General features: G+C 37.2%; 1 long non-coding RNA gene across 1 annotated transcript; it reads right to left on the reverse strand.

Moving 5' to 3' along the window:
- Positions 1–11,021: 11,021 nt before the first annotated feature.
- On the reverse strand, positions 11,022–24,317 carry LOC139439643 (uncharacterized). Its single transcript, XR_011649599.1, has 2 exons — positions 24,225–24,317; positions 11,022–14,514 (listed from the first exon to the last, which is right to left on the reverse strand). It is a non-coding gene; the product is annotated as an uncharacterized lncRNA (long non-coding RNA).
- Between the last annotated feature and the right edge of the window lie 3,111 nt (positions 24,318–27,428).

Below are 27,428 nucleotides of genomic sequence, written 5' to 3' on the forward strand. Positions count from 1 at the left end.
TTGTATTTTCATACAATAGGATGTGCATCAGTTTCCCACTACAACATGGAGGAAACAAAATTGTTATGCTAAGAGAAGGAAGCCAGAAAATATATCGTATATACTGGATGCCTTTATTTATTAAAAAATTTCTTAAATTCAAATAATCTATTGTGGCAGAAAGCAGATCTGCATTTGCTTATATATGGGCAGGAAGGGGCAGGCAGGCAGGATTACAAAGGAGCACAAAGGAACTATTAGTGGTAATGCATATGTTCAATAGTGGCTGATGATGATGGCTTCATAACTGTGTCAAAACATTCAATTGTACACTTTAATTATATGTACTTTACTGAATATCAATTATACCTTAATAAAGTTATTTTAAAACATAAACATTTAAAATTTAAAAATACAAGTTATAGATGATTCCTTGAATTCTTCTCAGATGCTCTTATCCTTAATCCCCTTCCATGCTCATGCCCTAGTCCTTGCCCGGATCAAATTGCTATAATTATTCCATAACCAAAATTTATGCATCCATCTCTCTGAACACTACTTTTGTTCTTTCAGGCTCACTTCCTCCAAAACTCTGATTAAAACCATCCTTCAACTTCACTGAGCCCCCATTCATCGATCTTACCACCTCATTCCACACAGTCTTTGCCTTCTGTAAGGTCAATGTTTATCCTTATACTGACAAGCCTGGAGGCCCAGCGATGCTGGATCTGATTTCTTCCCTCCTTGTAAGTACACTTATTATTATAGATATGCATAGAAAAATGCACAGAATGTTAAGGGCAGAGCTCAATAACTTTTCACAAAGTGAAGATAAATGTGAAAATTACCCAGATTAAGAAATAGAAATTTACCCTAAGTCTCCCTATTCCACTCACTCAAGCACCATGCACTGAAGGGTAATGAGAATATTTTTTTAATTTTTTTATTCATTTTTAAAAAATATTACATTAAAAAAATATGAGGTCCCCATTAACCCCCACCACCCTCACCCCACCACTCCCCCCACAGCAACACTCTTCCCCATCATCATGACACATCCATTGCATTTGATGAGTACATCTCTGGGCATCGCTGCACCTCATGGTCAATGGTCAACATCATAGCCCATACTCTCCCACATTCCATCCAGTGGGTCATGGGAGGATCTACAATGTCCAGTAATTGTCCCTGCAGCACCACCCAGGACACCTCCAAGTCCCGAAAATGCCTCCACATCTCATCTCTTCCTCCCATTCCCTGCACCGAGCAGCCACCATGACCACTTTTCCCACACCAATGCCACATTTTCTCTGTGGACCTTGGATTGGTTGTGTCCATTCCACATCTATGTCAAGAGGGGGTTTAGATTCCACATGGATACTGGATGCAATCCTCCTGCTTTCAGTTGTAGGCACTCTAGGCTCCATGGTGTGGTGGTTGACATTCTTCAACTCCATGTTAGCTGAGTGGGGTAAGTCCAATAAACCAGAGTGTAGGAGCTGAAGTCTGTTGAGGCTCAAGACCTGGCTATCATATTGTCAGTCCAGAGGTTCAGATCCCCTAGATATATCTTAAACCCCAGCACCAACTTCAATTCCAGTAAAGTAACAGGAAAGGCTTGTGAAAAGAGATCCCTCTGAGTCCAGCTCCATCATGCAGAGACACCAACTCCAAAGAAGGGCCAACTGACATGGCAGTGAACCCCATCTGCCATGACCATAAAACCTGTGGGTCTCTTTAGCCCTCAGAAGAACCAATACCTGGGGTTGTATCTACTTTATCTGTCTCTGAGACTCTGCTCAGGTGTGCATAAGGGCAATCCTTCTGACAACCTCCAGACTCTTTTTTAGAGACTGATAGCCATATAAACTCATTTGTCCTTTCCATTTCCCCCTTAATTTAGGTCAAACAGCATTTTTAACTCCTGTTATAATATGTAGACAGGGATAGTCTGCTGGTCCACGTTGAAACTTTTATTCAAAGGTCATTTTCTAGTTACGTCATCAGCTGGTACTTGGTAGTGATCCCTCGGCGCCAGGGAGGCTCACCCCCAGGTGTCATGTCCCATGCTGGGGGGCAGGCAGTGCATTTGCATGCTGAGTTTGGCTTCGAGACTGGCCACATTTGAGTAACATGGAGGCTGTCAGGAGGGAACTCTTAGGCACAGTGCTGCTCTAGGCCTTTTTCTTATTTCAGGTGTATAGGCTCACAAGCATAGTCATTAGTATCAGGGGCTCACTGTTGGACCCTCATTCCTTCCTGGTCTTTGCCATTGCACCTGGGGGACTGCTGCTGCTCCCCTAAGGACAACGACAGAGCCCCCCCGGCCAGGAACCCAGCACCCCCCCCAGCTGTTGTTTTTAATTGTTTCCATTATGAGTATATCCAAGCATTTCCATGCACCCCAGACACATGCCCTGTATAACTCCCTTTCAACCATATGTTCCCTGTCAATAACATCCCATACCAGTATTCCTCTGCTACCATTGTTGAACCACTCTGTGATCCAAAACTTCCTGAAAAGTGAAGCCCAATATAATGCCAGGTTCTCTTAATAGTAAAATGGAATATAGCGATGAGTTTAAAGGTTAGATATAGAATACATATTGATTTGGAAAAGTTCTACATCCTATCTTGTTCTTTTCTTTTTTCCTAATTATTAAGCTTCTCTTCACAAGAGCTATAGATCACAGTAATTCATATATACAGTAGACAGTACTCCCACATATCCAATCTAAAACCTTTTCCCGGGAAACAGACTTGGCCCAGTAGTTAGGGCATCTGTCTACCACATGAGTGGTCCGCGGTTCAAACTCTGGGCCTCCTTGACCCGTGTGGAGCCGGCCCATGCGCAGTGCTGATGCGCGAAAGGAGTGCCCTGCCACGCAGGGGTGTCCCCCGCGTAGGGGAGCCCCACGCACAAGGAGTGCACCCCGTAAGGAGAGCCACCTAGCGCGAAGGAAAGTGCAGCCTGCCCAGGAATGGCGCCGCCACACTTCCCGTGCCGCTGACAACAGAAGTGGACAAAGAAACAAAACACAGCGAATAGACACAGAGAAAAGACAACCGGGGGGGGGGGATTAAATAAATCTTTAAAAAATAAAAAATAAAACCATTTCCCTTCCACAGCAATAATCTTTTAACATATTCATACCATATTTACTGAAACTGATGTACAGATATTGAGACAATAGTTTTCAAACAAGGTAACATTTGTGTTTACATTGTGGTTTATACTTTAGGCTACACAATTTTCTAAATTTTTAGTTATCCTATGTTTACATTATTACTGTCGGCCCCTATATGTTTTTGGTGTAATATTACATGTTTTATATCCATTCTTGCGTACTCTTGTGAAACACTTCTATAGCCCTTCACAGTTACGTTGGTTCAATCTATTCAATATCTATTTTCCCCTCCCCTTGGGGCCCACAGTGGCAGTCAATCTTCATTTCTTGAGGAGCCATGTTCAGAGATACTGTAACAGTGTTGAGGGCTTGACTTGCTCAACTGCCCTAATGCCCTGGGAGCCATCATTTCTCTTGAGAGATACAGTTCCCTCTATTTGATGGCATTAGTCCTCCCCAGGATGTGGGTATACCTTCATTCTCATTATATGGGTCTCTACCCAATGATATAACCCACTCTTGCAAAATGAGCATTCACATATTCCCTAGGAGTCTGTCCTACATCAGATTATCCCCTTTGAGTATCTTAAACAGGTAACTTTCCTCGTTATATTTTGAAAAGGTTTTCTCAACATTATACTCTCAACCAACACCTGACAATCTCCTATGTTCGTATGTTGCCCCACCCTCCCCCCAATTTCTTGGGCAATATTACCCATCTGCCCCTCCCTAGCCCCCCTCAAGCCCACAAAGCCCCACCCAAAGGTAACCCTATGCCATTTTATCCCTTCCTTGTACACATACTTACGTCCAGCTTATCATAGATTTCCCCCATGTAGATGTCAGCTTATATACTTCCTCTACCCCCTGATTTCCTGTAAGCCTATCTTCCAGTCTCTAGCTCTCTGAGGCAGCTTGGTTTACTAATTTCATATCATTGAGGTCATGTAGTATTTGTCCTTCAATGCCTGGGTTGCTTCACTCAACATAAGGTTCTCAAGATTCATCCATGTATCCCGTGTGTTTGTAGTGTATTTGTTCTTAAAGCCGAGTAGTATTCCATTGTATGTATATACCACATTTTAGCGATCCACTCATCTGTTGATGGGCATTTGGGTTGATTCCAACTTTTGGCGATAGTGAACAATGCTGCTATGAACATTGGTGTGCATATATCGGTTTCTGTCCTTGTTTTCAGTTCTGCTGCGTATATACCCAGCAATGGAATTGCTGGGTCATATGGCAAATCTATGGTTAGTTTTTTGAGAAACTGCCAAACTGTCCTCCAGAATGGTTGAATCCTTCTGCATTCCCACCAGCAGTGGATGAGTGTTCCCATTTCTTCACATCCTCTCCAGCATTTGCATTCTTCTGTTTTTTTCATAGCTGCCAATCTTATGGGAGTAAGATGGTATCTCATTGTAGTTTTGATTTGCATTTCCCTGATAGCTAGAGATTTGGAGCATTTTTTCATGTGCTTTTTAGCCATTTGTATTTCTTCTTTGGAGAAGTGTCTGTTTAAATCTTTTTCCCATTTTTTAAATGGGTTGTTTATCTTTTTATTTTTTAAGATATAGGAGTTCTTTATATATACAAGTTATAAGTCTCTTATCGGATGTATGGTTGCCAAATATTTTCACCCATTGTGTAGGCTCCCTTTTTACTTTTTTGCAAACTCCTTTGAGGTGCAGAAGGCTTTAATTTTGAGGAAGTCCCATTTATCTATTTGTTCTTTTGTTGCTTGTGCTTTTGGTGTGATGTTCATGAAGCCATTTCCTATTACAAGGTCTTGTAGATGTTTCCCTACACTGCTTTCCAAGGTCTTTATGGTCTTGGCTCTTATATTTAGGTCTTTGATCCATCTTGAGTTGATCTTTGTATAAGGTGTGAGATGGTAATCCTCTTTCATTCTTCTACATATGGATATCTAGTTTTCCAGGCACCATTTGTTGAATAGGCCATTCTCTTCCAGTTGAGAGGGTTTGGTGGTTTTATCGAATATTATGTGGCTATATATATGAGGTTCTATATCAGAACTTTCAATTTGATTCCATTGGTCTGTGTGTCTCTCCTTATGCCAATACCATGCTGTTTTCACTACTGTAGCTTTGTCATATGTTTTGAAGTCAGGTAGTGTGATTCCTCCAATTTCATTTTTCTTTTTCAATATGTCTTTGGCTATTTGGGGCCTCTTTCCTTTCCAAATAAATTTCAGTTAGTTTTTCTAGTTCCTTAAAGAAGGCTGTGTTGGTTTTTATTGGGATTGCATTGAATGTGTAGATCAGTTTGGGTAGGATAAAAATCTTAATAATATTTAGTCTTCCTATCCATGAACAGGGAATATTCTTCCATTTATTTAGGTCTTCTTTGATTTCCTTGTACAGTCTTGTATAGTTCTCAGTATATAAGTTTTTTACATCTTTAGTTCAATTTATTCCTAAATATTTGATTTTTTAATTTACTATTGTAATGGTATTTGTTTCTTGATTTCCTCCTGTTCTTGCTCATTATTGGTGTACAGAAATGCTACTGATTTTTGCACATTGATCTTATAACCTGCACTTTACTAAATTCATTTATGAGTTCTAGAAGCTTTGTTGTAGACCTCTCAGGGTTTTCTATGTATAGGATCATGTCATCTGCAAATAATGAAATTTTGACTTCTTCCTTTCCAATTTGAATGCCTTTTATATCTGGTTCTTGCCTCAGTGCTCGAGCAAGTACTTCTAAGACAATGTTAAATAGAAGGGAAGAGAGTGGGCATCCTTGTCTTGTTCCTGACTTTAGAGGGAAGGATTTTAGGATTTCTCCATTGTAAATGATGTTGGCTGTGGGTTCTTTATATATACTCTTTATCATGTTCAAAAAATTTCCTTGTATTCTGATCTTTTGGAGTGTTTTTATCAAGAAAGGGTGCTGTATTTTGTCAAATGCTTTTTCTGCATCTATAGATATAATCATGTGATTTTTTTCCTTCATTCTGTTTATAGGGTGTATTACATTGATTGATTTTCTTATGTTGAACCATCCCTGCATACCTGGAATGAATCCCACTTGGTCATGGTGTATAATTCATTTAATGTGTTGTTGAATATGATTAGCAAGTATTTTGTTAAGTATTTTTGCATCTAGGTTCATTAGAGAAATTGGTCTGTAATTCTCCTTTCTTGTGGTGTCTTTGTTTGGCTTTGGTTCTAGGGTAATGTTGGCATCATGGAAGGAGTTAGGCAATGTTCCTTCTATTTCGATTTTTTGGAATAGTTTCAGCAGGATTGGTGTTAGTTCTTTCCAGAATGTTTTGTAGAATTCACCTGTGAAGCTGCCTGACCCTGGGCTCTTCTTAGTTGGGAGGTTTTTAGTGACTGATTCTATCTCTTAACTTGTGATTGGTTTCTTGAGATCATCAATTTCTTCTTTTGTCAATATCGGCTGCTTATGTGTTTCTAGGAATTTGTCCATTACCTCTGAATTGTCGTTTTTGTTGGAATACAGTTTTTCAAAGTATCCTCTTATAGTCTTTATTTCTGTGGGGTCACTGGTGATATCTCCATTCTCATTTCTTATTTTGCGTATTTACATCTTCTGTCTGTTTTTCTTTGTTAGTCTCACTAAAGGTTTGTCAATTTTATTGATCTTCTCGAAAAACCAGCTCTTGGTCTTGTTTATCTTTTCAAGTGCTTTCTTATTTTCTATTTCATTTAGTTCTGCTCTTATCTTTGTTCTTTCTTTCTTTCTTCTTCCTGTGGAATTACTTTGTTGTTTTTTTACTAATTCCTCCAAATGTGCAGTTATTTCTTCAATTTTTGCTCTTTCTTCTTTTTTGATGTATGAACTTATGGCTATAAATTTCCCTCTCAGTATTGCTTTTGCTGCATCCCATAAGTTTTGGTATGTTGTGTTATCATTATCATTTGTTTCATGGTAGTTATTGATTTCTTTTGAGATATCCTCTTTGACCCATTGTTTTTCTAAGAGTGTGCTGTTTAATTTCCATATCTTGGTGTGAAATCTGGGCCTTTGGTCCTTGCAGATTTCCAGCTTCACTCCACTGTGGTCAGAGATATTATTTTGTATGATTTCAATCTTTCTGAATTCATTAAGCCTTTCTTTGTGGCCTAGCATATGGTCTATCTTGGAGAATGATCCATGTGCACTTGAGAAAAATGTATATTCTGCTGTGTTTGGGTGTAATGATTTGTATATGTCTATTAGATCCAGCTCCTCTAATATACTGTTCAAATGTTTTGTTTCTTTAGTGATTCTCTTTTGAGATGTTCTGTCCAGAGTTGATAGTGGTGTATAAAAATCTCCCACTATAACTGTAGATGCATCTATTCTTTCACTTAGTTTTTCCAGCATTTTCCTCATGTATTTAGAGGCGCCCTTGTTAGGAGCATAAATATTTATGATTGTTCGTTCTTCCTGACTGATTGTCCCTTTCACTAATATGTAGTATCCTTCTTTGTCTCTCACAATTGTTTCGTATTTAAAGTCTATTTTGTCTGATATTAATATAGTTACTCCTGCCTTTTTTTGGTTATTGTTGGCTTGTAAAATTGCTTTCCAACCATTCACTTTCAGCCTCCGTGAATCTCTGGGTCTAAGATGTGTCTCTTGTAGACAGCATATAGATGGGTGATATTTCCTTATCCAATGTCCCAGTCTGAATCTTTTGATAGGTGAGTTTAATCCGTTGACATTCAGTGTTATTACTTTCAAGGAATTATTTATGTTAGCCATATTTTTATTGGACTTGTGTTTGTCATAAATTTTTGCTTTTTTTTTTCTTCTCTTTTTTGTTGTTCTTACACTCTCCTGCATCTCTGCCTGTCCTGTTTTTTCCTTTCTTCCTGCAGAACTCCCTTTAGAATTTTTGAAGGGGAGGTTTCTTGTTGACCTACTCTTTCAATTTCCATTTATCTGTGAATATTTTGAACTCTCCATCATTTTTGAATGCTAGTTTAACTGGATAGAGTATTATTCTTGGTTGGAAATTTTTTCTTTTAGTACCTTGACTATATCATACCACTGCCTTCTTGCCTCCATGGTTTCAAATGAGAAATCAGCACTTAATCTTATGGAGCCTCCCTTGTATGTGATGGTTTTCTTTTCTCTTGCTGCTTTTAGAATTTTCTCTTTGTCTTGAGGGTTGGATAATTTGACAAGTATATGTCTTGGGGTGGGCCTGTTGGGGTTTATGATGTTTGGGGTGCATTGTGCTTCTTGGATATGTACATTTGTCTCTTTCAGTAGATTTGGGAAGTTTTCAGCCATTATTTCCTGCAACACCCCTTCTGATCCCTTTCCCTTTTCTTCTCCTTCTCGGATGTCTATAATATGTATGTTTGTGTGTTTTGCATTGTCATTCAGGTTCCTAAGTCCTAGCTGGATTTTTTCTATCTTTTTATCGATCAATTCTACTATCTGTTTGATTTCCGACATACTGCCTTCCACATCACTAATTCTCTCCTCTGCCTCTTCTAATCTGCTGTTATTTGCTGCGAGTGTATTTTTGATTTCTTGAACTGTGGTGTTCATTCCCATCATATCTGTTATCTTCTTGCGTATGTCTCCAATTTCGTCTCCAAGTGTTTTCTTCATATTGTTAAACTCTTCCTTTACTTCATTAAGTTTGTCTTTGATATATGTTCTGAGATCTTTAATTACTTGTGGAAAGTTCTGCTCCCCTTCCTGGTTTTTAGTTTGTTCATTGGATTCAGCAATGTTTTCCTGATTACTGGTTTGGTTTGTAGATTTTTGTTGCTGTCTGGTCATCATTTTATCTTGATGGGTTTAATCAGTTCCTTAGCTTCTTTTTCTAGTCTTGGCTGATGTTCTGATGTTCTTGCGTAAGTGTTATATCTTCTCTTTGCCACTTTGTTCTTTTTATTCTAATTTCTTGTTGCTGGCTGAGTTCACTTTGATGGAAAATATTAGGGCAAGGGAAAGGCAATTGTGTAAAAAAGGAAAATGTATAAAGTAGTATTGGTAATAAATGTTAACAGAGCAACAATATGAGATCTGGGAGGATGGATATTAGATTCACATAAGTTGTATAGAGTTATAGCAGTAGGTAGAGTACCTATAATGAGGTAGTCGACCTTATATGGGAGGAATATAGTGTGAATTAAAAAGCCAGTGTTTTCATGAGAGAGGGAAAGAGAAAAGAAAGACAATAGTATCAAAAGTGGATAAAAGACAGAAATCAAAACAAAGGTATTAGAAATTAAAAGTTAGACAATTTGGGGACCAAAGATAGGGAGGTGGAATATAGGAGAGCCAGTAGATGATGGAGGATATCAAGATGTGGGAGAAAAGGGATAGTGTAGGTGGCCAAAATCAATTCACACAGAAATGAGGCCATGGAGGATGAGGAAACCCAGCAAATGTGAGGTGTTCCCTGCAGCACCTATTGTATAATTAAGATAAAATAAAATAAGAAGAAAAAGAGGGAAAAGAAAGAGAAGAAAGAAAGAAGAAAAAAAGGGAGGTGGGTAAAGAAAAGGGAGGGAAACAAGTAAGAAAAAGAAAAGAAGAGAACAACAACAACAAAAAAACCCTAAATAAGTGAAAAAAAGTCCTTGAGGGATACAATGGGAGAAAAGACTAGGAGATAATGTAATATTAGCAACCAGGACAATAAAAAAGAAAAAAGAGAAAAAGGAAAGAGAAAAAAAAAACGCAAACGTGGAGGGCTAGGACAATCAAGGACCTCAGATGGACCTTAGGGCGTGGTGGGTTTAGGGATGGGAAGTCTGTGATATTGCAGACTCAAGAGGTGTGAGTCTCTGGGGTGTGGGCCACCAGGGTTTAGGGGACACAGACCTGGCAACCTCAAATCCAGTTAACAGGAAGCCTGGGAGCACTGCAGTACAACACAGCCTTCATGGATCCCCGCAGCTGGGTGCCCAGCCCTATGGGGGGATCACATCCGCAAACTCTGACCTCTGTGTCAGAAATCCAAAATTCCCCCCTCCCACTAGAATCTCTGCTGTGTCACCAATTCGACTTCAGGACACCTCCTGCCCTGCAAACCCCCAAAACAGTCTGCTGGGGGCGCCTCTATATTGCAGCCATTTTAAGGACGCTGCAGATCAGCAGCCAGGCCTAGGGGGTGGGGCTCTAGCCAGAAGCGCTCATATCTGTGTCAGAAAATCAAAATTCCACACTTCGCAATAAACTCTGTCTGTCTCACCAAATCAGTTTCCACAGGCCTCCTGCCCTGCAAGCCCCTGAATAACCTGCTCAGGGCTTATGAATTCCCCAGCACCGCAGAGCCTCCGGGAATTGCCGCTGCCACGCTGCCCACCCCAGGGGGGAGTGTCCTGCGTGCAGCCTCTATCTCCGTGAAAGAGAGCCTCAATTTTACCTTTTACACGAGTCTTCTCTATCACCATCCCACCAAATCAATGTCCAGACACCTCCTGCCCTGCAAAATCCCGAAATAGCCTGGTCCTATAGAATTTCCAATGCTGCCCAGCCACTTCTTTGCAGGAGAGACTATAAGGTGCACTCACTCAGACACCATCTTGCACCACCCCCCAGTAATCAGAATCTTGACTTTAATCACTCTGCAATGAGTTTTGCCTGGTTTGAACTTCATGTAAGTGGAATCATACACCAAATATTCTTTCATATTTGGCTTTTTTGCTCAACATTGTTTATTATATTCATCTGTACTGTTATGAGCAGCAAATATCATTTCTGTATAGTATTTGTTGTATGAATACTTTACAATTTATTGCTTTATTGTAATGTTGAACATTTGATTGTTTCAGCTATTGTGCATGGTTCTACTATGAACATTCTTGTACGTGTTTTTTGTTGCACAACTATGTGCATTTGTTGTGAATTTATGTGGAATTGCTGGTTCATAGGGTTTCTTTTTCAGCTGAAGAAGCTACTGCCAAACAGTTTTCCAAAATAGTTTTACTAATTTGAAGTTCCATAAGAAAAATGCAAGAATTTCTCTTGATCTACATCCTTGTCAGGAATGGTATTGTCAGACTTTTTAATGATAGCCATTCTTGTGGATGTACAGTGGTATTCCATTATATTATTAACTGACAGATGATATCATTGAACACCTTTTCAAATGTTACCAGCCAATCATATTATACACATTTTAAAGCTATAAGTTTCAATTTAAGCAGAGTTTTAGGAGCACTCCAACATTTTGAAATATTATGTGTTCTTTAAGATTCAGTTCAAAATGGGTTATAGTATCTATCAGGTTATTTAGGAGTATGTTCTTTAATTTCTAAATATTGGGCTATTATCTAGCTATCTTTTTATTATTGACTTCCTGTTAAATTCTACTATGGTTATTGAATTTGCTGAATAATTTAGATCATTTGTATTTAATTGAGACTGCTTTATGCATTTGGTGAATTTTGGTAAATGTTCTACTTACTCTTAAAATAAAAAAAATTTAAAATTCTCCAATTATAATGTAAATTGTTCTATAAATATTAATTGTATCATGTACATTAATATCCAAATTTTCTATATCTTTACTATCTTTCTCTGCCTTCTCTTTTAGTTACAAAGAGAGTTGTATTAATATTTCCACCATAATTGTGGATTTGTCTTTTTTTACATAAAATTGTTAGTCTGTGCTTTATGTAATTCAAACCTATGTTATACATTTCATATAAATGTAGAATTATTAAATCTTCCTATATGATTGGCCCTTTTATATTTATAAAATTACCTTCTCTATCTCTAGTAATATTTCTTGCCTTAAAGTTCTATCTTATCTATTATTAGTATAGTTATACCATTGTTCACTTGCTTAGTGTTTTCATGATTTCTCTTTCAACACTCTTTTCCTTTTAATTTCAAAGCCCTATATTTTGGGTGATTTTCTTTGAATCAGGACATATTTGATTTTTCCCTGAGTCAGTTTTTGTTCTTCGATTGGACGATTGAGTTCATTTGCATTTACTATAATTAATGATATGTTTAGATTTTTTCCAAGTTAATGTTTTTTTATTTGGACCACTGCCTTCATGTTCCTTCTCTCTTTTTGCCTCATTTGGCATCCCAGAAGGGGCAGAAAAATATATTTCAAAAAACACTGAAAATATAAAGAAAAATGCATTCCAACATATCATAGTCAAATTGCTAAAAGTGAAAGATTTTTTGAAAAACTTAAAAAAGAAAAATATATGTAGAGAATAAAATGTAGAGAATAAAAATTAAAACCACTACTGTCTTATTAGAAAACAGTGGGGAGTAGAGACCAGAGGACAATGTAACAATATCTACAAAGTGCTGAAAGAAAAATAACTGCCAGCCTTGACTTCTATGTCCAACAAAAATATATCACAAAAATTAAGGTGATATAATGTTATTTTAGATAAATGAAAGCTGAGAGAATGTGTCACCAGTGGCCACACTACAGACTGCTAGATAATAAAACTAGAAATAGGAGGACTTCCTCTATCTCAATAAATTTCATATATAAAAGACCTATAGCAAATATTACATTTAACAGAAATTTTAGGCATATTTTATTTAATAACAAGTAAAAAGGCAGGGTGCTACTATTTAATAGAGTGTTGGAAGTTCTGGCTAATGCCAAGAATAAAGAAAAAGAAATGCATAGTAAAGATTCAAAAAGAAGAGATAAAATAACTTGCAAATATCATTTAAAAATGACAGAGTCAACAAACTAAACGAACAAGAAATATTAGATTTCCTAGTTATAAGAATAGCTTATGTATAATGTTTCTCTACATTAGAAATAACCAACTAGAAAGTGTTTTTTTAAGGTTCAATTTATAATAGCAATAAAAACTAATAGTAAGTATCCAAAGATCAACAGAATAAAGATGATACAAGAACTTTATGAGGAAAATTTTAAACTCTAATAAAGTTCATATTAGTTAATCTGAATTGATTTTCCATTCTCTTGGATGGAGGAAATTAACATTATGAAGAGTCAACTGGTCCCAAACTAATTAAAAAATTTATAAAAACTCCAATAAAATTTCCAGTTGGATGTTTTAGCACATCATTACTTATTCCAAAATTTACAGGGAAGGTTAAGAATCTACAAATAAAGTCAACTTCAAAAAAGAAGAGCACCAGGGGGAATTTCCCTTACCAGATATTATGGCGTACTACCTCACCATAATAAAATAGAATAATATTGGTCCAAGAAAATATAAATGAGCAACAGAAGAAAATAAAGCACTTAAGAAAAATCTCTGTAGATATGGAACTTATATATGAGAACTTAATAAAGCTGAGTATATAAAAATTAAGTATGTAAAGGTTGGATCGTTTAGCAGATGGTGTTGGGAAAACTAGCTCATTACATAGAAAAAAGTTAAAATGGACCCCTACTCAACACCAGGAATTGGCAATGAACAACTCCAAGTGGCACCATTCACATTAGGTTCTATCTAAATGACACTCTTTAAAGCACAATAGCTTCTGTGAGGCACTCTGGAGTCATGTAATATGGTGGCACAGCTAATACCATATGAAAAGGTGGTATAATAAGATGCCATTAAAATTAAGAGGACATTTGTTTTTTCATTTTTTAAAAGATAATACATTAAAAAAATATGAGGTCCCCATTCACCCTCACCGCCCCACCCTACCACTCCCCCCCCCCCCCCCCCCAGTAACACTCTCCCCCATCATCATGACACATCCATTGCGTCTGGTGAGTACATCTCCGGGCATCGCTGCACCCCATGTCCTGTGTTCCACACCATAGCCCACACTCTCCCACGTTCCATCCAGTGGGCCATGGGAGGACATACAACATCCGGCAATTGTCCCTGGAGCACCACCCAGGACAACTCCAAGTTCCGAGAATGCCTCCACATCTCATCTCTTCCTCCCATTCCCTGCACCCAGCAGCCACCATGGCCACTTTTTCCACACCAATGCCACATTTTCTCGATTATTAACCACAATAGTTCATGAATAGGATATCATTAAGTCCACTCTGATCCTTATTGTATTCCTCCTTCCTGTGGACCTTGGCTTGGTTGTGTCCATTCCACATCTATGTCAAGAGGGGGTTTAGATTCCATGTGGATATTGGATGCAATCCTCCTGCTTTCAGTTGTAGGCACTCTAGGCTCCATGGTGGGGTGGTTGACATTCTTCAACTCCATGTTAGCTGAGTGGGGTAAGTCCAATAAATCAGAGTGTAGGAGCTGAAGTCTGTTGAGGCTCAGGGCCTGGCTATCATATTGTCAGTCCAGAGATTCAGATCCCCTAGATATATCTTAAGCCCCAGCTCCAATGACAATTCCAGTAAAGTAGCAAGAAAGGCTTGTGAAAAGAGATCCCATCTGAGTCCAGCTCCATCATGCAGAAACACCAGCTCCAAAGAAGGGCCAACTGGCATGGCAGTGAACTCCATCTGCCATGACCATAGAACCTGTGGGTAAGAAGAAATTTTTAAACTTGATAAAATTACTAACTAAACATCATATCTAATGAAAATTAATTTTAAAGAATTCTCTTTAAGGTTGGGAACAATATAATCTGCTCTTATAGCTACTATTCAACATAGCCCTAGAAGTCCTGAGTATTACAAAAAGACAGTAAAAGGAAATGAGAGGAGTTCTGGGGAGATGGAGGATTAAAGAGGCAGAAGCCTCACTTCTCTCCCAGAAAAATAGCCAGAAGACAGGTAGAAACTGTCTGGAAAACTATTTTAGGGCTTAGGACACCAGGGGGGAGGTTAGACACCATCTGGAAGAGAGAGGAGCAAAGGAAGGAAAGAAGTCTTGACTGGAAAATTCCTGTGAGTAAAGCTACAGCAGCAATTGTTGGCACACATGCCTGCCCCCCCCACCCCCCACCAAACATACTTCAGAGAAAACAGCACTGAGTATACTGAGTATAGACTTCAACACACCACTCACATCAATAGATATAACAAATCAGAAGATCAACAAGAAAATAGAGAACTTGAACAGAATGATAAATAAGCTGGACCTGACAGATATATACAGAATCAGCAGTTTACACATTCTTCCCAAGTGCTCGTGGATCTTCCTCCAGGATAGGCCACATGTTGGGCCACAACATAGCTCTCAATAAATTTAAGAAGACTGAAATTATACAAAGCATTTTCTCTGATCATAATGGAATGAAGCTGGAAATCAGTAATAGATGGGAAAGGGGGAAATCTGCAAATACATGGAGGCTAAACAACATACCCCTAAACAATCAGTGGGTCAAAGAAAAAATTGCAAGAGAAAATAGTAGGTATCTCAAGATGAATGAAAATGAGAACACAACTTATAAAAACGTATGGGATACAGCAAAGGCAGTACTAAACAGGAAATGTATAACCCTAAATGCCTATATTTAAAAAGAAAAAACTGCTAGAGCCAAAGGCCTAACTAAAAACCTGGATGAACTAGGAAAAGAACAGCAAACCACTCCCAAAGCAAGCAGAAGGAAATAATAAAGACTAGTGTAGAAATAAGTGAAATTGAGAACAACAACAACAAAAATGTAGTGAAAAATCAACAAAACCAAAAGCTGATTCTTTGAGAAGATCGATAAAATTGACAAACACTTATCTAGACTAACAACAACAAAAAAAGAAGATGCAAAAAGAAGTATAATCAGAAATGAAAGAGGGAACATTATGACTGACCCAACAGAAATAAAAAGGATCATAAGAGGATACTATAAGAAATTGTATGCCAACCAATTAGACAACCAAGAGGAAATGGACAAATTCATAGAAATGCACAAACCACACATTGACTCCACAAGAAATACAGGCACTCAACAAACCAATCACAAGTGAAGAGACAATCTGTCATAAAAAATCTCCCAACAAAGAAAGGTCTAGGATTAGAGGGTTTTGCAGGTGAAATTAACCAAACATTTTGAGAATTAATACCAATCCTGTTAAAACTCTCCCAAAAAATTGAAAAGAAGGGAAAATTAACATCATTTTATTAAGCCAACATCACCCCAATACCAAAACCAGATAAAAATACCACAAGTAAAGAAAATTACAGACCAATTTCTCTAATGAACATAGATGTAAAAATTCTCAAGAAAATACTTGCAAATAGAATCCAACAGCATGTTAAAAGGATTATACACCACAATAAGGGTGTCTAAACATAAGTAAATCAATTAATATAATATACCACACTAATAAATCAAAGGAAAAGATGCAATGATCTTCTCAACTGATGAAGAAAAGGCATTTGAGAAAATCCAGCATCCTTTCTTGATAAGAAACACTTCAAAAGACAGCAATAGAAGGCAAGTTCCTCAAAATAATAAAGTACATATATGAAAATCCCACAGCCCAAAATATGCTCAGTGGGGAGAGGTTAAAAGTTTTCCCTCTAAGATTGGGAACAAGAAAAGGATGCCCACTGTCACCACTGTTATTCAATATTGTACTATAAGTTCTAGTTAGAGCAATTAGTAAAGAAAAAGAAATTACCCTAGTAATGAACAATCTGAGGAGGAAACCAATAAAAAATTATAGCAACAACAAAACTCAAATATCTAGTAATTAATTTAACCAGGAATATAAAGAACCTGTATTCAGAACTACAAAACACTTCTAAAAGAAATCAAAGAAGACCTAAACAAATGGAAAGACATTCCATGTTCATGGATTGGAAAGCTAAATATTGTGAAAGTGTCAATCCTATCAAAACTGATTTATAGATTCAATGTAATCCCAATGAAAATTCCAACAGCCTACTTTACAGAAATAGGAAAGGCAATCACCAAATTTATTTGGAAGGGAAATGGGACCTGAATAGCCAAAAATAAATAAAGGAAGAGTAAAGTCTGAGGACTCATGATTCCTGTTGTTGAAGTGTATTATAAAGCTACTTTGGTCAAAATAGCATGGTATTGGCATAAAGATAGACACATTGATCAAGAGAATCATACTGAGAGTTCAGAAATAGACCCACATCTCTCTGGTCAACTGATTTTTTATAAACCTACCAAGTTCACTTTTCTCTTCAACAACAGGTGCTGGGAGAACTGGATATCCACAACCAAAAGAATGAAAGAGGACCCCTATCTCATTCCCAAGAATCATCTCAAAGTGGATCAAAGAACTAAACATAAAGCCAGGACCAAAGAGCAAAACAACACAGAGGAATGGCAAAACATGTCCAAGGTAGCTGCTTTGGGGATCTGCAGACCAGGAGAGTGCTGTGCATCATTCAGGAGGAAGAGGGACAGAAAGACAAAGAGACCAAATGAAAATCATGAGTTACTTGCCCCTGAGTTCGGGAATGGCACATATACCCCACCCTCAAGGTGAATAGCCTCAGTAAAAACCCTGGCTCACTGCAGCCAACTGAGTGGGGAAAGAACGTTCTCCTCCCTGGGAGGAAGACGCGTTTGGTAGAGATTGGAGAGTGGTTTCTCGTCAGTGAGTTTGGCCAGCTGAGACCCATTTGAATCCCAAAAAAGACCCCAGCGAGCACTGAAGCAGCCCCAGGAGAGAAAAGGGTGGATCTGATCAGGCAGAATGTTGTAACACCCAACCACCCTGGGAGAAAGAGGAACTAGGTCAGTGAGGGCATAGGCAGACAGGCACCTAACCAGCCAGGAGAGCAAATTGGCAAACTGTTAGAAGCCCAACTCACCTGAGGGAAAAGAGGGTGGGGAGCAGCAGATAAGCTTTCAGAAGCCTACCTAAACTGTGGAGTCAGTGTAGCTCAGTAAAAGAATGCCTGCTTCACATATCCTAGGTCCCTGATTCAATTCCTGACACCTCATAAGGAAAAGCATATAGAGAGTGATTCAGCAGGTTGTTGGACATCCAGCTGGCACCTTGTGACTTATAGACAGAGATTTTTTGTTTGCTTTAGGTTTTTTGGTCTATTTTTTATATTTTTAAATTATTATTGTTATCTTTATTTTTTTCTTTATTTTATTTGCTAAATCTAGGTATCTTACCTGTAAAGGGCAGGCTGAAGGGTGATTGACTGATGAGGACCGGCAGCCTGAGGTGGTTGCTAGGGACCTAAGAGGGAAGTCTGTTTATCCTGGAATGCCAACCCCCCCACCCTTCTTTGTTTCCTTTTTTTCTTTTCCGTATTCATTATCCTTAATTTCTTGATTTATTTTCTTTCTTTTTTCTCTCTTCCATTTTTTCCTTTCATTACACCTTCTCTTGTTTGGTCCTTTTTCCTCTCTCCCTCTATCCTCTTCTCATCTTTCCTTCTGGTCTTTTACTTTATTCTAATTTTTTTTTCTGGTTTCATTTTTTTTATTCCATCTTTTAAATTCTAATTCCTTTATATTCTTTATGATTTGTCACTTTTGTTATCTTTTTCCTGGCTCTTTTATGGTTCCTTTCTTATATTTTTTTATTATTACTATTCTTCTTTTCTCATTCCTTTTCTATGGTCTTAATATTTTAAAAAGGGAACACGGACAACTACAATGATATAGAATAAGTGGGACCAAGTATCAAAGAGGAACTTTAACACTAAACAAAATAAAACTCTAGAGTACAAAGAGAAGCTAACCATCTGAATAAGTCCATCAAGATAAACAGATACCTAGACACCAGTCAAAAATTACAAACCATACTAAGAAGCAGGGAGACATGGTCCAGTTTAATGAATGAACAGAAAAACAGGAGGAGATGCAGAACATGCAACAACAAATCAAGGATATCCAAACAAATATCATGAATTGACTTAATGACGTGAAGGAAGAATAAAGGATATTAAGAAGATACTGGGGGAAAATACTGAAGACATTGCAAACATGCATTAAAAAGATAATGAATTTGATGGTGATGAACAGCACAATTCAAGAAATAAAAAATATGCTGGAAGCACATAACAGCAGATTTGAATAGGCAGAGGAAGGAATTAGTGATGTCGAAGTTAGTACATCTGACCTTGGACAGATAATATAACAGATAGATGGAAAGAAAAAATTCAGCAGGGATGCAGGGAATTCAATGACAACATGAAACTCACAAACATACACATTACAAGCATCCCAGAGGAAGAAGAGAAGGGACAGATGGCAGAAAGAGTGTTAGAGAAAATAATGGCTAAAAATTCCACAAATATTTTGAGGGACATGGACATACATGTCCAGGAAGTACAGGGAACTCCAAACAGTATAAATCCTAACAGGCCTACCTTGAAATTCAAATTTATCTAATTGTCAAATACTCAAGACCAAAAATACTGAAAGCAGAAAGAGAAAAGAGATCCATCGCATACAAGGGAAGTTTGATAAGATTAACCACTGCCTTCTCCTCTGAAACCATGGAGGTGAGAAGGCAGTGGTATGACATAGATAAGGTGCTAAAAGAAAAAAAATGCTAGGTAAGAATTCTGTACCCAGCAAGGCTGGCATTCGAAAATGAGGGAAACTTCAAAATATTCACAGATAAATAGAAATTAACAGAGTGTGTCAACAAGAAACCTGTGCTCCAAGAAATATTAAAAATACTAAAGGGGGTTCTGCAGGTTGAAAGAAAAAAAATAAAGAGAGTTAAAGGATAATGTAGAAAGGAAAGTTATTAGTAAGAAAAACAAAAAAGATAAAAAGAAAATATGACATATATAAACCTAAAGAAAAAGTGACTAATGTAAGTACTTCCTTGACAGTAATAATATTGAGTGTTAATGGATTAAACTCTCCAATCAAAAGGCGCAGATTAGCAGAATGGGTAAGGAAATATGACCCATCTATATGCTGTCTACAAGAAACTCCTTAAACCCAGAGATGCAAGAAGGTTGCATGTAAAAGGTTGGAAAACAATTTTACATGCAAATAACCAAAAAAATAAAGGAGTGGGAGTAGCTATACTAGTATCAGACAAAATAGACTTTAAATGCAAAACTACTGTGAGACAAGGAAGGCCGTAATATATTAATAAAATGAATAATACATCAAGAACAAAGAACAATCATAAACATTTATGTACCTAAGCAGGGTGCCCCAAAATACAATGGAAAAAACTAAGTGGAGAAATAGATGCCTCTACAATTATATTGCATAGCTTTAATACACCATTATCACCATTAAACAGAATGCCTCAACAGAGGGTCAATAAAGGAACAGAGACTTTTAATAATATGTTAGAGGATATAGACCTAATAGACAAATACATAACATTACACCCAAATATAGCAGAATATCTATTCTTCACAAGTGATATGGATCATTCTCCAGGATAGACTACATGCTAGGTCACAGAACCAGTCTCAACTAATTTAGAAAGATTGAAATTATACAAAGTAATTTCTCTGACACAATGGAATGAAGCTGGAAATTAGTAAGGGGCAGAGAACCAGAATAGATACAAAGATATGCAAGTTAAACAACACTCTTTTAGACATTCAGTGAGTCAAGGAGGAAACTGCAAAAGAAATCAGTAAGTACTTTGAAATGAATGAAAATGAGAACAAAAGATATCAAAACCTATGGGATGCAGCAAAAGCAGTGCTCAGAGGGAAATTTATAGCCATAAGTGGCCATATTAAAAAAGAAGAAAGACCTAACTGCACACATGGAAGAATTAGGAAAATAACAACAAACCAATCCCAAAGCAAGCAGAAAGAAGGAAATTACAAAGATTAGAACAGAGCTAAATGAAATTGAGAATTAAAAAAACACTAGAAAAATTAACAAAACCAAAAGCTGTTATTTTAAGAAGATTAATAAAATTGACAAACCCTTAGTTAGATTAACAAAGGAAAAAAGAGAGAAGATGCAAATAACAAAAGTAAAAATGAGAGAGGTGACATCACCACTTATCACAAAGAAATATGGAGACTCATAAGAGGATACATTGAAAAATTGTATGCCAATAAGATGGATAACTTAGATGAAATAGCCAAATTTCTAGAAATACACAAACAGCCTACACTGAAGAAAGAATAAAAATTGATCAACTCAGTAAACCAGTGACAAGGGATAAGATTGAATTAGTCATCAAAACCTCCCAACTAAGAAGAGCCAGGACCAGATGGCTTCACAGGTGAATTATACCAATCATTCCAGAAAGAAATAACACTAATCCTGTTTGAACTCTTCCAAAAAGAGAAGTGGAACATTGCCTAACTCATTCTATGATGTCAACATCACCCTAAAAGCAAAGTCACACAAAGACCACAAGAAAAGAACTACAGACCTAATGAAGCTGGATACTAAAATCCTCAACAACAACAACAACAACAACAAAAAGCACAACTTGCTAATCATATTTAACAATACATCAAACAAATTATACACCATGATCAAGTGGGTTTCATCCCTGGTATGTAAGGATAGTTCATATAAGAAAATCAAACAATGGAATACACCAAATTAACAGATCACCTGCTTCCCACATAAAGGTCCTGGATTCGGTTCCCAGTGCAGCCCAACAACACAAAAACAAACAAGCAAACAAATGATAAAACCAACTTAGGGAAGCCTATATGGCTCAGTGGTTGAGCACAGGCCTCCCACATCCAAGGTCCCAGGTTCAATCCCCAGCCCCATACTTAAAAAAAAAGTCATGAAACATATGACAATGTGGATGAACCTGGAGGGCATTATATTGAGAGAAGCAAGCCATGCACAATCATACAAATATTGAATTTTTTATTATGAAGTAAATATAATGAGTAAACTCACGGAGTTAAGAACTAGAATATAATTCACCAGAGAACAGAATGTATGAAGAAGTTTTAATTAGTTTTACTGTAAAAGTGTAGAAATGTACAGAGCTGATGGTTACACCTTACAGTGAGTAACAGCTGATTTATAAATGGGGATGTGGCTGAAAATGGTAGTCTAGGGATGTAAATGCCAATTGACAGAATTGTAGAGAATAATCTAGGGACTGAATAGCACAGTAAACCAAAAGGTGGAGGGGAATCATGGTTGATGGTACAGATGCACGAGTGTCCTTTGTGAGCTAGAGCAAATGTACATCATTCTTGGAGGGTAGTGGGAATGAGGAGAAGAATGGGAAAAATACAACTGGAGTGACCTATGGACTGTGGTTAGCAGTCATAATGTAATATTTTTGCATCTATGCCCAAGATGTACTGTGTTGATAATGGGGTAGTATTGAAAATGTATGCCAAATGTATATACACTATGTACCTGGTAATAATCAGATATTATCTCATAATCTGTAAAAAATGTTCCACAATGGTGTGGTGTGTTGATAGAGGGGTGTTGTTTGGGAATTCTTCACATGTGCATCATTGTTTTGTAAGTTTACAACTTCTGTCATAAAAATATATTTAAAAAATAATAATAGGGTGGGTTGGGAATGTAATATAATATAATATAATATAATATAATATAATATAATATAATATAATATAATATAATATAATATAATATAATATAATATAATATAATATAATATATATAATATAATGTAAGATAAGGACTATAATTAGTAGTAATATTTTGACAATATTCTTTCATAATTTGTAGCAAATGTCTTACAACAATGCAAGGTGTTGGTGGAGGGTTGATGTATGGGACCACTGTATGATGTCATGCATGTTTGCTTTGTAGGTTCACAACTTTTACCATACATTTATTGTTTATGTATGTTCATATATAAATGATATAAAAAATAATAGGATGGGTTGGGGGAAAATATTAGAATATTAGTAGAAATATTTTGAGGATGCTCTTTAGTTATTAGTTAAATATTTTGAGGATGCTCTTTATTAGTTAAAAATGTTTAACAACATTGCAAGGTATTGGTGGTAGGGTGAGCTATGAGAGCCCTGGATGATGTTATATATGTTTGTTTTGTAAGTTCACAACTATTACTATACACTTTCTGTTTATGTATGTTCTTGTGAATGTTATGGTTCAATACATTTTTTTAAAAAGTCAAGAACAGACAAAACTAATCCATGGTGATAAATGTCTGAAAATTGTATATCCTTAGCAGTGATGTATTAACTGTCAGAATACAAGATAGAGTCTTCTGTGGTACTGGAAATGTTCTACTTGGGTATATAAATAAGTCAAAATTTGCTGATTAGTATACTAAATGATTCTATTTTTACTGTATGTAAGTTATACCTCGAAAAAATTATTTTACGTTTTAAAGGTAAATTTAAATTCTCTATGGAGGAAAGCAACTTATATAAAGGACTCAAAATTAACACATAACTTTCCAAGAAAAAAGAATGTGAACATTCGGACATCACAATAAAATGACGGATAGCAGAATAAAATACACAGTTATTTTAGACAATGAAATAACCAAAGTTAAGCTATAAAAGAAATACATTTTCTGTTTACAGAAATTAAACAAAAGTTATAAAATACATACATCTATAAAAAAACATAGACAATTAAATACAGTTGAAAAGAAACAAGATATCCTAGGGAAAAAAAAGTAAAAATATCAAAATTAAAGATTCAGTGGGTGCTTTTGAGAAACATTCCATTTCCGACCAGGATAGAGTAGCTTATTTTGTATTTAATCTTCTTGCCTCCCAAAATCTATATCATACGTCTATATCTATATAATAAAAAATCTGAAAAAAAAAAAAAACAATTGTTGGAGGGCAGCAACCAACGAAATCAAGATATGAAGGATTATAATCCGTGATAGAAGGCAGGCACGTAAGGAGAGATCCAGACTTATCCTGACCTATTTGCAGAGAGATTTTTCCAATTGGGGACATATGGACAAAGCACGGTCATACTGGCACGGAGAAGTAGAGATCAGAGTTCCAAGCTGTCAAGTGGCTGGGATTTTAGCAAATTGCTGGAGAAGAGGAAATCAAAGCCCAATGAGGCGGTGCCGTACGGCCGCCTCGTCCACGCCGCGGGCGGCCGACGTCGCGTTCCCGGCCGCCGCGCGCTCACGTCCTCCCGCGCCGCTGCCGCTGCGGTTCCGGAGGCCTGAAACGCTACCCCGGAGTTGCCCGGTAGCCTCTGCTGGGTCAGCGGCGGTGGGGGGGGGGGGCTGGGGGGGAGAGCCCCCGCGGCGCGTTACCGGAGCCACCCGGCCCGTTGTGCCCGCGGCCCAGTGGCCGAGCTCCCACCCTGTCCCCGCTTGGACCGGGAGGATCCGGGCACCGCCTAGACCGTGACCCCGCCGGAGGCGCCGCCGCGGGTGGCGCCCTGAGGTACCTGCCCGACTTCCTCCGCGGCTGGTGGGGCGGGGCCCCGTCGCGGCTGCAAGCAGCCGGCGTCCGCACTGTAGTCGTCAGTCTTGCAGCTGGCATTTATTATGGTCGCGCCCGTGGCGGAAGTGCAATTGGACACGTCCATAAGATGGTGGTGAGCACAGGATGGAACCCCTATTACAAGAATAAGGAAAAGTCCACGAAAACTCAGGATATGCATGCCTTCAAAGAGGACTTCCACGGGGAGATCCTTAATGTGGCGATCGTTGGCTACCTCAGACCAGAAGAGAACGTGGATTTAGAATCACTTGTTTCGGAAGTCCAAGGTGATATTAAGGAAGCTAAGAAACGACTAGAACTACCAGAACATTTGAAGCTCCAAGAAGACAATTTCTTCCAGGTTCCTAAAAGCAAAATAATGAATGGCCACTGCTGACAAATCATCTTATTTTTCATACCCTGATTTCTAGTATTTCAGTGCTCATAACTGTAACAGTCTCATGTTGGCTGTATTTTTCTAATAAGTCTTTTTCCTACAGCTGTGAATTAGTTTAAGCAGTACAATGCAATTACTATATTATGTTTCAAGAGTTAAATTAAACCCATCATTCCACAGTACTAAAAAGATTCATTTAAAAATCAAGACTTCTTTTTAGGTAATATTTTTATTAAAAACTCAAAAGCTTTCTAAAATGTACCAATAGAAAGGTCTTAAGTTTCTTATGATGGAAACAAAATTTATAAAAGGCACATCACTAGTTTGAATGAGATGTATGATTCTCATGTATGTGTGTACTTTATAGCATGTTGGACTAAACAGAGAAGGCTTGTAGAAGTGCATCCATTAAACAAGTTTGGTAGTTTATTATAAACTTAAAAGGAAAAATCCAGACTTTTAGCATTTTTTGCATTAATATATTTTATTATAGGCATGAAGACTTGTTAAATTTCATGTCAGTCATTTCCTTCATGAGGTGAAATCGTTCTAACTCTTTCCATTTCTGTATAGACTTGCCTCAATTCTAAATGATCTTGAGTCCCTCCTTCCATTTTTTGTTTGTATTTGAAGACAAAGCATAATGAGTGATTTACAAATCTGCAATTCTCATTTTTGTGTTTGATAACAATTTTCTCCTTTTTTAAGAGGAGATATCCTTGTTCAGCTTTTTGTTTTTTTGGTTTTTTTTTTTTGTTTGTTTTGGTTCTTTTTTCCTTTAGATGATTGTCAGTGTCATGTTTTTATTTTTACTTTTTCCATTCAGAAAGCTTACAACTGTACACTTAGAGGAGATTGAATCTGTCTTTACCATTCCATCCTTTCACTGTATGAACAGTAATTTTCATGCATAACTGCAATGCACGTTTAGAGAAAAAAAAATTCTCTAGGTTTCTTCAAGATTTAATTGAACACATGGTCATTCATTTATAAATACCAGTTTCTTAAAGAATATAAAATGCCTGGGATTTCCCTCCCCTGAAAATAGTTAAGAGCCAATTAAACCATAAAAGTGATAAACTTATTTATTTTTCATGTAATTATGTTTCTGAGAAAATCTGAACTCTGTAGTTGTGTATTTTTAATGCCAGTCTAAAGAGTACTGATAACTTGGGAGGGGACAAGCAAAAATAATAATAAAGTTTTAGTTAAAATCGTCATCTCATGCATTTTCCTGCCTGCTAACTATGATTTTTGGCCATTTGAGTTTTTTTGTTTATATTGGCAGAAATTTGAAATTGGTATTTGGGAAATTAAAGTTACAGATTGCTTTGGGGCCCTGAAAAAGCACATTGCATCATTGTTTACTTTAGCAGCAGATTTGCAGGAAAGGAGGGACAATTTTAAAGTTGAAAACAACTCATAATCAGTTTTCTCCAATCTGCATGAATGAATTAGAATAAATTATATAGAAAAATGTCTAAAAGTCACATTGGATTAGTGGAAACATTGATAAATTCAGTTGGTTGCGTTTTACTTTATGGTATATGACTGACAAATAAAGTGGTTTGTGGCATTTTTCATTTCTTTACAAAAATATTTAGAAAATGTAATTTAATGTTAGATATAAAATACTTGAACAAAAGATGTCTCAATTATGAAGCAGAGTTCAACATACATGCAAAGTGTAAAAACAGATTTGTCGATTTTGTTTGACTAGCTTGCTACTAATTATGTCCTCATAAATATATGAAAGTTCTTTGGTATTTTATTGTTGCCTCGTGTCTTTTAAATAGTCATTGCTTTTGAAAATCTAATAGTGAACTATTTAGAGGTTAGGTCGTAGTATCAACATTTTCAAAAGTTTTTATATGAAGTTTTTATGTATTTTAAGAAATTAAAGTAATTAATACCATTTTGATTTGTCTGAGTATTTTCAGGCATTGACATAAATCTTGACCAAGTGATAAAAATATTAACAATATGTCTAAGTAACTTCAGGCAATTTTTTTCAAATTATGCCTAAGAAATTGGAAACATAATGAAAAGGAAAAACTTAAAATGTGGAAGACAAAAATCTGAAAAATTTCAGCAAAACATAACTGATTATAGGTCTGTTTTAACTACCAAAATGTGTGCTTGCCTCTGTGTCGGTCTTACTTTGACTAACCCGCTTGCCTCAACATTGACCTTTGGCCCAGTTAAACTCAGCTTCCATGTGGGAAAGCCATAAATTCCTGCAGAGCCGAAACCCACAACTGCGGTCAATACCCACACCACCCACACCCCTCATTCAAAATCCAGAGGTGGTCGCAAATGGTAAGCTAACCACCCCACCGCCTTGGATCCCCCAATCCACCCCCTTTCCTATGCTTGCTTTAACCAATACTTGATTCCCACTGGAAATCAACTACCCTCCGCCTTGGACCACAATAAAAGCACAGGCTCACGGGTCCCTCTTGCCCTCCTTCCAGTCTGCTGGTTGAGTCACCAGAGTCTATAGAGCAGGGGTTCTTAACCTTTTTTGTTCCACGTACCCCTTTGCTAGTCAGGTGAAAACCATGGACCCCTTACTAAGCCCACACTATACTGAGTATTAGTTAATAAATGTATCACACCTGCTCCAACATGTCCCCACAAGAACAATGTTGTTTTCTTTAAATTTTATTTCAATTCAAGCTCCCAGACCCTGTGTTAAGGACCCCAGGTTTAGAGCTTCTTGTTGACCCCTAATGGCACCCGTCTCTCTCTGGGCCCTGTGAGTAACACATT

This window comes from Dasypus novemcinctus, chromosome 9 (genome assembly GCF_030445035.2).
Source record: "Dasypus novemcinctus isolate mDasNov1 chromosome 9, mDasNov1.1.hap2, whole genome shotgun sequence".
Classification (NCBI taxonomy): Eukaryota; Metazoa; Chordata; class Mammalia; order Cingulata; family Dasypodidae; genus Dasypus; species Dasypus novemcinctus.